Below are 13972 nucleotides of genomic sequence, written 5' to 3'. Positions count from 1 at the left end.
ACGATCGACCCGAAGGCGTTTGGTGAGCGTTTGAATATTACTACAGTGTGTCAGGGACAGGTGCAGGACGCCATTTTGGTAGGCTGCATCTTGGTTTTGTTAGTTGTTTCGGTCTGGTTTGTTGACTATTTTGATGGTATATCTTCACAACGGCTACAATTATTATTTTTGTACCTTTGTTTATACATATTGGTAGTGTAATCAATATCTCCATCAGACACGGGAAATAAATGTATAACATGCAACATTTCCTGAAATTGCAATAATTCGTCTCGCATTTCTATCCATTTTTAAACAATTGCAATAATGAATGCAAGCTAAAAGTTCGAAACAGTACTTCAAAGAATTTATCCCCTTTTTCACTGTAGATCTTGCGTTCGTAAAGTCGCTTGTGTTACCCTTTTTCTTTTGTCAATTCAAAGGTCTTTTAATATATTAAGTTAATTCCCCCTGATTCTGCCACTCTATGAACGAACTGTATGGGTATATGTCAGATAAATATCTATGACGATTATAATAATGATGATATAAATGATGACGACGACGACGATGATGATGGTGATGATGACGACGATAGTGATGATTTGGTATGTCTGCTCAGTGGCAACTATCTCATACAAAGCAGGATGGGAAATTGTAAAGGAGGGGGAAAAGATACAAAAGGAATATTCAAACCCATAAATCCAAACGTACAATGCCATGACAAAAACAAACAAGATCAACAGTAGACAGAACACAACATAGAAAACTCACGACAAAGCAACACGGTTCCTACCAAAATACCGGAAAGGGTAAGCGAATCCTGCTCCACAGTCCACATGAAAACATATCATCCTGGGTCTACGGGGCGCCGAATGGGACTCTTATGGTTTTGTACTCGAAATTCAATTTTGTACGGACAAAAGTGAGTTTTGTTCAACAAAAATGAGTACAGTTTAACAAAATTTGTAGCATACTACATTTAAATTTTGTCATACAAAATTATCTTTCAGTAGACAAAAGTTACTTTTGTCATGAAAAAAATCATTTTTGTAACACAGACTTTACTTTTGTTACCTAATTTGAAAATTGGGCGATAAAAGTCAATTTTGTATGCAAATTAGTTAAGTTTGGATTCTGTGAACTAATTTGCATACAAAACTGAGATTTTGTCACAAAATTCAATTTTGTGTTTATTTTTGTGTAGACAAAATTGAGTTTTGTTAAACAGAAGTGGAAATTTAACACAAAAGTCAATTTTGTGTTTCAAAAGTCATTTTTGTCACAAAAGTCAATTTTGTGTTTCAAAAGTCATTTTTGTCACAAAAGTCAATTTTGTCTACACAAAATGATAAAATTCAATTTTGTGTTTATTTTTGTGTAGACAAAATTTACTTCAAAGTTCAAGTCCCATTCGGCGCCCCGTAGGGTCCCTGCCCGGACACATAGTTCTGACATCGTTCCTACCGATCTGTTTCCTGATTACAACATGGTGCGTGTTAAGAGGAGAACTTACAAATGCTATTGTGGAATTATGCACAAATAATAATTTAACAAATCATTTTATTTGTTTTAACCATACAAAACCATTCTTTTCGATTTTGCAGTAGGTAGTGATGAAATAGTTTTATTGCAGGAAACCTCATAACATAATCTTTCGTCATAATAATAGTCTAAGCTCATGTTTTTTTGCAGTTTCTTGCTGTCATTCCTATAGTTGGCTTCATCCTATTTTTATTTTATTTTGATTGATTTTATTTGCTAATGTATACATGTTTTTCGTGTGGATCGAATCTAACTCTCTGCGTCAACCTATAAATTTTCTCTGGATTCCGTGCAACTTTAATGGTTTACTATTCTTGTTGTATTTAGCCCGCTATCTTTGCTAGGTTGTTCGGATCAGAGCCCTGTTCTATAATTGTCTCTTCAAGACTTTGCTTCATGTTCTGGTAGGTCTTATAGTCAAGTTCCATTCCCATAGCTTTGCATATAAACTTCATCTGGTTGTAAGCTAAAAATAACATGATTTCTGAAGATAATGAAAAGGTTAAAACGCACCACCTAGTCTACATATATTTTTTAGAACATCTACGGTTACATGTATTGTTCGGAACGTCTACATATATTGTTTAGAACGTCTACATATATTGTTTAGAATTCTACAGATATTGTTTAGACCGTCTACAGATATTGTTTAGAACGTCTACAGATATTGTTTAGAACGTCTACATATATTGTTTAGAACGTCTACAGATATTGTTAAGAACGTCTACATCTATACATATTGTTTACCATATTTATATTAAAATGGGTAGCTATAGAATACATAGATCGTCCACGATACATCCGCATAACTTAAGAAAACAATACATTGATCGCCCCCGATACGCCCTAGATAACTTAAGAACTCTGTACCTGGGTCGTCTTTGATACGTCCACATAACTTAAGAAATACGTACCCGAGTCGTTCACTAATACGTCCACATAATTTAAGAAAATCATACCTTGATCGCCCCCCCCCCCCCCCCCGATACGCCCCACATAACTTAAAAACTCTGTACCTTGGTCGTCTTTGATACGTCCACATAACTTAAGAAATACGTACCTGAGTCGTTCACTAATACGTCCATATAACTTAAGAAATACGTACCTGGATCGTCCCCTGGTACGTTCACATAACTTAAGAAATACGGACCTGTATCGTACCTTTGATACGTCCACATCACTTAAGAACTACGTACCTGGATCGTCCCTAAAAATAAGTACCTGACTCATCCCATATACGCCCACACAACATGAAAAATACGTACCAGGATCGTCCTTGATACATCCACATAGTCTACATATGTTGAAACAGTTAGAAAAGAACAGACCACAGAAGGCACAGATGGTCCGGCACATGTTCTTACAACACACGTAACAACAACAAACAATGAAGCAGAAAAAACATAAACAAACAAATGCTTTAAATAACAGTGTTTTCCAGTTCTTTGTTATGACAGATATCATTGCTTCTTTCTGAAATTAAATGTACAAGTAAATGATTAAATAATTGCGGTGCTTATAATAACTGAGTGCTTATAGCTGTGATGTTTTTTACATTTTCTAAAGTTATAGGGAAGTATTGAGATCTTACAAGACAAGTTTAATACCTTTTTTATTGCGGTAGATGTGTGGGCTTTCATGTCGATCCGGCCCCACGTCGATCCAGCCCACGTCGATCCGGCCCCATATTCAAAGTCGATCCGGTCCCAATAAAAAAATATATTTATAAGGAATAAAAAGGAAGATGTATGTTTATGAATTTTATAATAATGTGAAAGCTGTACCGTTAAAAAAAGTTGGCCTTTGACGAATATTTTCATTGGATGAATATAAAACAACTATGTTAATAACGTTTTCATTATAAGTTTTCAAGATTATTGGGTATTATTATAATAAAAACATACTATAAAAGAATTTAGTACAATCAACAGCAATCAACATTAATCAGCATTATTTTCAATTGACTGTGATCCTTATAAGTGTCATCCTGTGTCATAACGAAGTGTTTAACAACGGCACAAGCCTATTCTCAAGCTGATACACAATTAATTTTAACGTGATCGACGTAGGGCCGGATCGACGTGGGCCGGTTCGACTTGGGACAGATCGACTTTGGGCCGGATCGATTTTTCTAGAGTGTAATTATTTGGTATATGTTAAAGAACAGTTTAACCGCTTTTAAATTTGACCCTATCAATTTAAAGTGGAAAAATCTGTGTAAGAGTTTTCTCCCCGAACACTGTTTATCTTGTGTGCACAACTTCTTTCAAACGTACAAGAAATCGACAATTAATCTTCTTCAAATTGCTTGTTTAATCCTCAAGCTGCTCCGGTATATTTTAACCGAAGCGACACTGAGACTCTACTAGTATATATGAGAGTGATTCCCCTTTTGAATTTGACATAAGTGGTATATACATAAATCTAAATTTACAACTGGCATATTTCAATTTACGCCAAGTTAAACACTTTTATCAACGCCTGTCACTGTTATGTATTAAAACATATCATCATTCATTAATGGCCGGAACTGGACCGAAAATTACAAGTTACGCCTGGTAAACGCCAGATTGCGGGCATGATTTTGATTTTGATTTTTTTTTTTTTTTTTTTTTTTATTTCTAGGATACTTACGGTACAACAAATCTACAAAATAACCATGACCATACGAAACACTATTATATCAATATTATATTAGTTCTATAAATTACTTCTCTATCCTAATAGATCGACAGCCCAATGTAAGACAAGAAGCATGACTCAGCATACTAGTCGATTACCCGGCTGTTTTTTTACAAGTTTTCAATACATGTGTAGTTCGGAGGCAAGCTGAATACTAGTTTTACATGGAGGGAACAAGCCTAGCATCACTATTACATGTATTAGTCAGTAGTACTCACGTTATTTTCGTCGTAATCTAAATCATCCAAATCGTAATTCCAGTCATGTGAGTCTTCATAATCGTACCGCCGACGTCGACGCTTTTTCCTGGAAATGTTTGTACTCGGCAACGTTTCGGGTCTTTGTAAAACAGAATCGCGTTCACTGGAGATTATTGGTGTTGTATTCTGTATGTGTAACTGGTCGATCGTATGACTTTGGTTAACCCCCTTGTTTTCTGTTGAAACGGTTTCATCTTTTATATATAAAGAATACTGCGCTACAAGAAAATAAAAATGACATGACTGCAATTGAAATGTACTTAGTTATTGTCGAAGTCAAATTTATCTTCATTGCTTATTAAAAGTACGGAAAATGGAGGTATAAAAAACTTCTGAAAACAAGAATGTGTCCGCCTAGTTCACGGATGCCCCATCCGCACAATCATTTTCTGTGTTCAGTGGACCTTTGGGGAATCTCTAATTTGGCATTGAAATTAAAAAGATCAAATCATAGGGAACATGTGTACTAAGTTTCAAGTTGATTGGACTTCAACTTCATCAAAAACTACCTCGACCAAAAACTTTAACATGAAGTGGGACGGACGGTACGACGGACGAACGGTACGACGAACGGACGGACGGTACAACGGACGGACGAACGAACGAACGAACGAACGGACGAACGAACGGACGAACGAACGAACGGACGGACGAACGAACGAACGGACGGACGCACAGACCAGAAAACATAATGCCCTTAAATGGGGCATAGAAAGCAAACTATTGCATTCAAGACGTCATTATTGTAAAAAATAATACCGGGATAAATGAACCCCACATGATAGTGTAACGGAGAGCATAATTCTTCTTATAGAATTATCTTCGTCTCTAACTGGACTCGAACCCCGGACTTCTGTGATACAAGGCAGTGCGTATACCGACTGAGCCAAAGAATTACTTCTTTAACTCAACCGTTTATGGCTGGCTAAGTATCTACTACATTTATCAAGGGAAGCAATCCTGCAAAATAGTTTGTGACATTGTACATATAATTAAAGTTACAAGCTCTTGTTACTGGACCAATTTTGTCATTTATTGAGCTTACCTGTTATATTTATATATAGGATCGTCACAAAAATAATCCTGAATTTCATAACATGATTCTCCCGTCGGATGTTTACACAATATCTGGCCCTTAGCTAACGTTGCCAAAATTATAGTGACGTAATTTAATCGGAAATATGATTATATTGATTCCCGTTTTTTATTTTTGATAAAATGGTCGGTAATACTCGCGTTCTTTCGTTCATACATGCATTTGCTTAGAAATTTAAGAAGTGACTAAATCCTCAATGAAACATTTCGTTCATGGGATAGCAATTAGACGGTACAAAAGTAAAAACAAAAAATATGCATTTTTTTTTTTAAATATTTAAGATTAATACGCAAGCTGAATCTTCACGCATAAATGTACACATATTAGAATTCGGTTGATTTTGGAACATTCAAATTCGAAATAAAAGAAGAAATGTTTAGACTTCAACCGTATGTAGTTGTACACGTGACTGTATGGACATACAACAAGTTCTTAATCGACCAGAGACTTAATCTGATGTGAATTATTATAACAGAAACTTTATAAAAAATATGCACATTTTTTTGTGTTACTGATCTTATCAAATTAGGATGAAAAATTCAATTGTAAACGCACATGCATAACAAAGATTCTTGTCTGAACAAAGCACATGGTATTATTCTGGTCCGCGAAATGTACAAAATAATTACCGGTCTGAATAATGCACAAGTTGAATATTCTAGTCCAAGAAATGCGTAAAATAAGATTCGAATCCCAAAACGCACAACTTAGATTTCTGATCAAAATAATGTACAACAAAGAGTTCTGCTACGACAAAATACGCAAAAATCACGGTACAAACAATGAACAACAAATATTTCTGGTTTAGTCCGAGTGATTCACAAAGAAGATTATGGTCCAAACAGGAATCTGGCCCGAACATTGAACAAACTAGATTTGGTCCAAACAGTGCACAACACACATTTCAGTTCCGTGCAATTCAAATTAAAATATAGATTCTGGTCCGATCAATGCACAGAAAAGATTCTGTATAAATATGAAGATGTGGTATATGTGCCAATGAGATAACTCTTCATACAAGTCGCAATGTACAAAAAGGTAACAATTATAGGTCAAAATACGGCCTTACAATGCACAACAAAGATTTGAGTCCGAACAATGATTTAGGTACGAATGGTGTACATCAAAGATTCTGGCATGTCGATGCACCATTCGTCACAACTAGGTCGATTCCGTACCTTCATACGGATAGAGGTAGCGGATTCACCCGAGGATTGCCGATTGGTCGATGCATCTTAGAACGATTTTCATATTTCAATGCAACGTATTCCCAATTTAAATACATGGTTCCCCGACCGCAAGAAAAGTCCATTTGGCTATGAGGGATGCTGAAATTCGTATAAATGCGTAGTCATGTCTAGACTGAATGTGGATGTTACATTTGTTGGCATGTTGGCTCGGGAAGCACAAGCGAGACACACTCTACAGAAAAAAAAATCCATTTGAATCTCTTTAAAGAGATCGGAAAGTGACATTTTGTAAGATAAAATGTCTGTCCATATCCAATATAACATACATTTTAGTGGCACTTCAGATGAGCCGCAGCGCCCTTCACCCTTGTTCTATGGTAAAATATATGCTTTTGAGAATTATAAGTATGTTGTTCTCGTCCGGAATATCCATGAAATATTTGCCACTGGAGGTTTTGTCAAGTTGGAGAAACAATGAATATAGCATATACATATTGAAGATACCCCATTCGTCTCAACTCGGCCGATTCCGTACCCTCATCTAAGAATAGAAGGGGAGTAGCGGATTCTACCGAGGATTGCCGAATGGAAGATGTACCCGTATAGACCTAAGACATATCGGTTATGGAATGATCCTTCTCAATGAGACAATACTACAATGAAAATAGTTTTGGTGGGTTCCATAAGAGTATGTGTATGTAAAGATATGAAATTTATGACCTATCGTTTATTTTTATGACGCATGTGTTAGTCTTTAAATCGAAAACATAGAGATATGTTGTTTTGTCAGTGTGGTCAATGTTGTTATTTATGAACTTATGGATAGGCAAATAATGAGCAAAAATGTAGAATAGAGAAAATTGACATGAACAAAAATAAAAGGTAGAGAATAATGGGGTGCCAAAATATAAAGTCATTTTTTAGAGGACAGAAAGAAAAAAGAAAACAGGGAAAATGGGAAAAAAATAAAAATTAAATCAATGGACTAGCACAGAAAATAAAGAATTAAAAAACTGACTTCTACAAAAAATAAAGAATAGAGAAAAAACTAAAATAAAAAATCGACAATAATAGGTTGCCAAAATATAAAGAATTTAAAGATATAATAATAGGTAAACAAGGATAGATTTACCCCTTTTTGTTTGACTGATACTAGTAGTGTGGCTTTTATAAGGGACATATGGTTGGAATCCCCGCTATTTGTATGCCTTGCATGTGTTTGGACTTTCTATCAAAAATGGATAGATTCGTGCCTGTTTGACCACCGTAACATTCTTGTTAAAAATAAGACAGTCCTAAACTGACCAATCGGTTTTGCACATTTCTAAACGGCAAAGGTCCTTTAAATGAGGAGTCCAGTCTCAATGTCACCCTCTAACTCCTAACCCTCAATGTCGCAGTTCAGATTTGACAGTGAAGCCACATCGATGCACCATATCCTTTGTTTTCAATTGCATAGTAAAATTGGTGTATTCAAACATATACGATTATGTCATTAGCATTTTATCGTTATACTATTAAGAGTCTGTCTCAAGTATGGGCTATGTTTTAATATTTGTTCTCCACATTTTCCAATAACTGAATCAGTTTACATGTCCAGGGATGCATACACATTATTGAATCTCGCTGAATAATGTCCATTCACCCCCCCCCCCCCCCAATTTAATAACGACAAAAACAAATTGATCATTATTCAGTATGCTTTATTCAACTTTTAGTAATGAATAATGAATATTGAAAGTTTATACTGCAGTATTCAAGAAAAAAGAGTAGAATGAGCGAGAATAGACTGCTGCCGCTGTTAATGTTTGCCGTCGATTGAACTTCGCAACATATCACATAGTTGTTCCGAGTTCCTAGTAATGCACAAATTGTCAATTGGTTGCCTTTTTAATATTAATTTTCTGGTAAAGGAGTAGATACATTTATATACAAATATGAATTTAGCAGTGCAGTTATTTAGATACCGGTATCCAGTTATTCAGACACTGAGATTCAGCTTTCATATATTCTTTGCCAATAAACCTAACTATGTCTTTCAATCCAGAGAAAACCTATTCCCAGCCTCAGCCTGATCACACGATATCCAATAATGACCTTTATGAGTTAATGATGACAATTAAACAAAATCAAGATTCCCTGAGAATGTCTCTCGAACAGAGAATTACAAACATGGAAATAAAATTTACAGACGAAATAAAGATGAATATGAAAACATTAAAAGATGAAATGTCATTAGAATTCGCCCAGGTTGATAACAAAATAAAGGAATTAGAAATTAAGATGTCTAATTTTGAATTAAATCAACAAGCTACTGTCAATACACAATCGACCGTCATCGAGGAAAGTGTTCAGTCAAAACTTGTATTTAAAAACATTAAATCCGATGGTGTAGATACCGATGGCCTAAAGACATATATTACCGAACTGTTAAATGCTTTAGGATTAGAATTTAGTGTAGTCAACGCTCAACGGATCGGTAATCCTAATAACGGGACAGTTAACGCGGGCAATACATCACGTCCGAAACCAGTCATTGTCACATTCGCAGACGAAAAGCAACGCATAGACGTCCTGAAGAACAAACGAAATTAAAAGACATTGATGGGTACAAAAACATCTATATAGAAACAGACCGCTCGCGACAAGAAAGAATGCATGAAGCAAACATGAGACAAATAATTAAATCTATTCCAGCGCTCCAATTCAAGGGCGGACGTGTAACTCAGAAAACAAATTAACATTTAAGCCAGTCAAATAGTAACGATGCTAAATTAAACATAGCTAGTTGGAATTGTAATGGTTGGTATATGACACGACAAAATGATGATAGTCGAAATTTAAGGGAAAATATTTTAACGGCAATGAACTATGATATAGTTGGAATTTGCGAAAGTCATTTGAGAAATGATCAAAGTTTAATTCTAGAAGGTTTTAAATGGATTGGAAATAATAGAAAACTAATTTCAAACAAGGCATGGCGTGGAAGTGGGGGAATCGGATTTTTAGTAAAAAACTCAGTTTATGACAATTTTGAAGTTGATATTCTAGATGATAGTAGAGATGACATCTTATGGATTTATTTAAAAGGGAAGCATGACCCAGATCTATGTATATATTTATGCGTGTGCTATTTACAACCCGAACGATCATGTAGAGGTAACATTGCACAGGAGTTTTATGACTATCTTCTTTCTCAAATGTACCTGTATAGTTCTGAGAATCCGATTTTTATATGCGGTGACTTTAATGGGCGAGTTGGAGGTCTTCAGGATTTTAATGACTCCCTAGATCATCTACCTTCACGCCAACCTATAGACGACACACGGAATGCATTTGGTGATTTCTTATTAGACTTTTTGAAGGACTCAAAATGTTGCATGTTAAATGGGCGTGGGGATCCCTCAAAGGACGATTTTACGTATGTTTCACCAATCGGGAAATCAGTAGTTGACTATATGATTGTTCCATACACAGTACTTCCGAATGTTTGTAACTTTGAAGTAAAACTGATTTCTTCCTTGTTAATTGATTATGACATCCAACTAGCAACGAACTCACGAATACCGGATCACTCAATATTAACTTGTACACTAAATATCTCGGAATATGAAAGAATCCGCAACGAAAGGCTTAATAGATGTGAAACTAGCTCTAAAGGTATGAAATATCAATCTTCACGTAAATATAATGTTTCCGCAATACCACAAGGTTTATTCGCGAGTGAGCGATGCACAAGGTGTCTTGAACATGTGGTTGACTCAATACTTGATGTTCGTAACATTGGCGGAAGAATAAACACTATTTATGAAACCCTCATTGACGCTCTTCACAATGAAATGGACGACAACATGGACTACATAGACTTCACACCAAGCTCTAACAAACACAAACGACGAAACGCAAAGCCATACTGGAACAACGAATTAAGAGACTTATTAATAATTACGAACAAAGCAGAGAAAAACTATTTACATTTTAAAGGAGACAGGCGACTGAAAAACAATTTGAAAAACACATTTAAAGAAAAAAGGCGACAATTTGACAAACGTTTACGCCAGGAAGAACGGAAATATAAAGCTAAGAGACTTAATAATATTAAAACACTTAACCGTACTAATCCAAAAGAGTTCTGGCGGGAAGTAAATAAACTTGGTCCGGGAAAAGCTAATACAAATATCGATAGCGTGATAATGGATGATGGAAGTGTCTCTAGTAACCCAAATGATATTTTGTCTAGATGGAAGTCGGAATATTCAAAACTCTTTTCCAGCGAGATCCAGCAAGCCGACTCTGGATTTATTGAGCAAATACAGCAACTAAACGAACAGTTAGAACATGAATATGAAGCTCTCAATCCTTCTACCGAAACAATTGATACGGATTTACAACTCATGAACGATCCGATCTCACTGGAAGAAACAAAACGTGCATTGCAAAGTTTAAAGAATGGCAAAGCAGTTGGAATCGACAACATCCCCAATGAAATTTTAAAAAGTAACAATTTGACTTCCATTCTTCATGAGTTATATAACGTTTGCTTCTTACATGGTGTAGTACCTGATATGTGGTGTCAAAGCATTATTTGTCCGATATTAAAGAACGGAAAGGATTATCGTGACCCGTTGGGATATAGAGGCATAAGTCTAATGTCAACTGTCGCTAAAGTTTTTAGTCAAATAATGAACGAAAGACTTGTAAGATATCTCGAGAACAACAATTTACTGAGCGAAGAACAAAATGGATTTAGGCGTCTAAGGTCATGTCTTGATCATATTTATTCTTTGTGCACAATTCTGCGAAATAGAAAACTGATGTATTTGGATACATTCTTATGTTTTGTCGACTTTAGTAAAGCGTTTGACTCGGTCAACCACACTATCTTGTGGAATAAACTTTTAAGTTCAGGAATATCTGGGAATATGTTCAAAACGATCAGATGTCTTTATTCAAAACTAAAAGTTGCTGTCCGATTATCGCCTGGTATACTCACGGAATGGTTCTCAATAGATTCTGGTGTTCGTCAAGGTGACAACCTCGCTCCGACACTTTTCGCTTTATTCATAGACAGCTTAGTGCCAGAGATTAACAGTCTATCTTATGGAGTTCCAATTGGAAATGATATGGTCAGTTGCTTACTGTATGCAGATGATATTGTGTTTATATCTGAAAGTGTTCATGGTTTACAAACTCAGCTGGAAACTCTACATAAATGGACAAAGTTATTTTGTTTACATGTCAATATTGATAAAACGAAGATCATGCATATTCGGAAAGCTTCCGCCACTAGATGTGATTCAGAATTTATGCTTGGAAATACCCGGATTGATTTTGCAAATAAATACCGCTATCTAGGCTTAATGATATCCGAAGATATGGACTACGCTGTTTCTGTGAAAGAGCTCTCAACAGCAGCTAGTAGAGCGCTTGGATCACTTACCTCAAAATACATTCATATGGGTAATATGGACTTTGCTACATATACAAAGATATTCGAAAATACGGTTATCCCTGTAATGGACTATGCGTCAGGGGTGTGGGGATCAAAGCGTTTTGATGTACTTGAAAGACTCCAGTATAGAGCAATCCGAACTTTCTTGGGTGTTGGAAAAACCTCGCCGATTCCAGCAATAACAGGTGATATGGGATGGACTTCTATATTTGTAAACAATCAATGTAATATAGTTCGTTTATGGTGTAGACTTATGAAATTGTCTGATTTCAGGATCAGTCGTAAAGTATTCCTTTGTGATACCGATCTTTCCACACGCTACAAGAACACCTGGTTCAACAGTGTTAAAACAATATTGAACAATAGTGGTCTATCAGCCTTAATTAACTGTACAAACAACCACGATACGATCTCAACAAAATACGTAATTGAATCCGTTAAAACTAAACTGGTAGATACTTTTAAAAGTGAATGGATTATTAATGTTCAGAACATGCCAAAACTAAGAACATACAAGTGACTTAAGACCGAATTTTGTACTGAACCGTATGTTAAAAAGTTCTTGTCCAGAAAACAGCGATCGAGTATAGCTAGAATTCGATGCGGTACACTACCTTTAGAAGTCGAACGTGGTCGATATCGAAATATTCCAGCCGACCGGAGAATCTGTAAAGTGTGCAACTCCAATGTGACTGAAGATGAAATCCACTTTTTGTTTTTGTGTAACCGTTACTCTGTTAGAAGGAGCGAACTCAGACGAGAACTCATCTCAGTTGACTTTGACTCCCCAGAAGAAACACTAAAAGAACTGTTAATCAGCAACCCGAAAACGTTGGCAAACTTTATCATAGACTGTTTAAGGATAAGACAAGATGTTATATAAACATTTTTACTTTAACAAAACTACACGACGTAAAAACTGTAAAACTTAATATTTTATATCAATTCAAATGTAGCTATACATGTATAATAATGTTTTAAAATGACAGTGCTTCGTAAGCCTATAAGGCTGGCTGAAAATAACAATGTTCATATCATATGTATTATATAATGGCAATTCAGGTTGCACTTTAATAAATTATTTATTCATTCATTCATTTTATTATATAATATCCAGCAATACCAAAACTAGATATATCGAAATCCATTTAACTATACACTATATTTTTAGATCCAGTTATTAAGACACAGATTCGGTTATTTAGACGCATTTTCGGTTAATTAGACACAGATTCTGTTATTTAGACAGATATTCTGTTAATTAGACGCAGATTCGGTTATTTAGACAGATATTCTGTTAATTAGACGCAGATTCGGTTATTTACACACATTCTGTTAAATAGGCACAGATTCGTTTATTTAGACACAAATTCTGTTAAATATACACAGATTCCGTAATTCAGACACAGATTTATTTATTTAGACACGTATTCGGGTTTTTAGACATAGATTCAGTTATTTAGACACAGATACTAAGATTCCACTTGTTCTTAAAATAAGATCCCTTTATTCATACAGAAGTCCAGTTGTTGACATATCCGGTAATTTAAGATAATAATACACAGATATCAAGTTTCTTTTCAGACACATATATCCAGTTATTCAGATCCTGAGATCAATTTATACAGACCCAGATTCATTTATCATAGGCGGATCCAAGGAGGGGGGGGGGGGGGGGGGGGGGGGGGGCTGGGACCCCCTTTCGTTGGGAATTTTTGGTTTGTTTATATAGGGAATCACTGATGCATGACTGGACAGGGCGCCCTTA

The 13972-nt window shown here is 35.5% G+C and overlaps 1 long non-coding RNA gene across 1 annotated transcript; it reads right to left on the bottom strand.

The window, feature by feature from the left end:
• Window positions 1–1655: 1655 nt before the first annotated feature.
• On the bottom strand, window positions 1656–5613 carry LOC143051293 (uncharacterized). The gene is made up of 4 exons (XR_012970689.1): window positions 5512–5613; window positions 4425–4684; window positions 2790–2997; window positions 1656–1990 (listed from the first exon to the last, which is right to left on the bottom strand). It is a non-coding gene; the product is annotated as an uncharacterized LOC143051293 (long non-coding RNA).
• Window positions 5614–13972: the final 8359 nt, after the last annotated feature.

Source organism: Mytilus galloprovincialis, chromosome 11, assembly GCF_965363235.1.
Source record: "Mytilus galloprovincialis chromosome 11, xbMytGall1.hap1.1, whole genome shotgun sequence".
NCBI classification, from domain to species: domain Eukaryota; kingdom Metazoa; phylum Mollusca; class Bivalvia; order Mytilida; family Mytilidae; genus Mytilus; species Mytilus galloprovincialis.
This window is presented reverse-complemented; position numbering and strand designations above follow the sequence as displayed.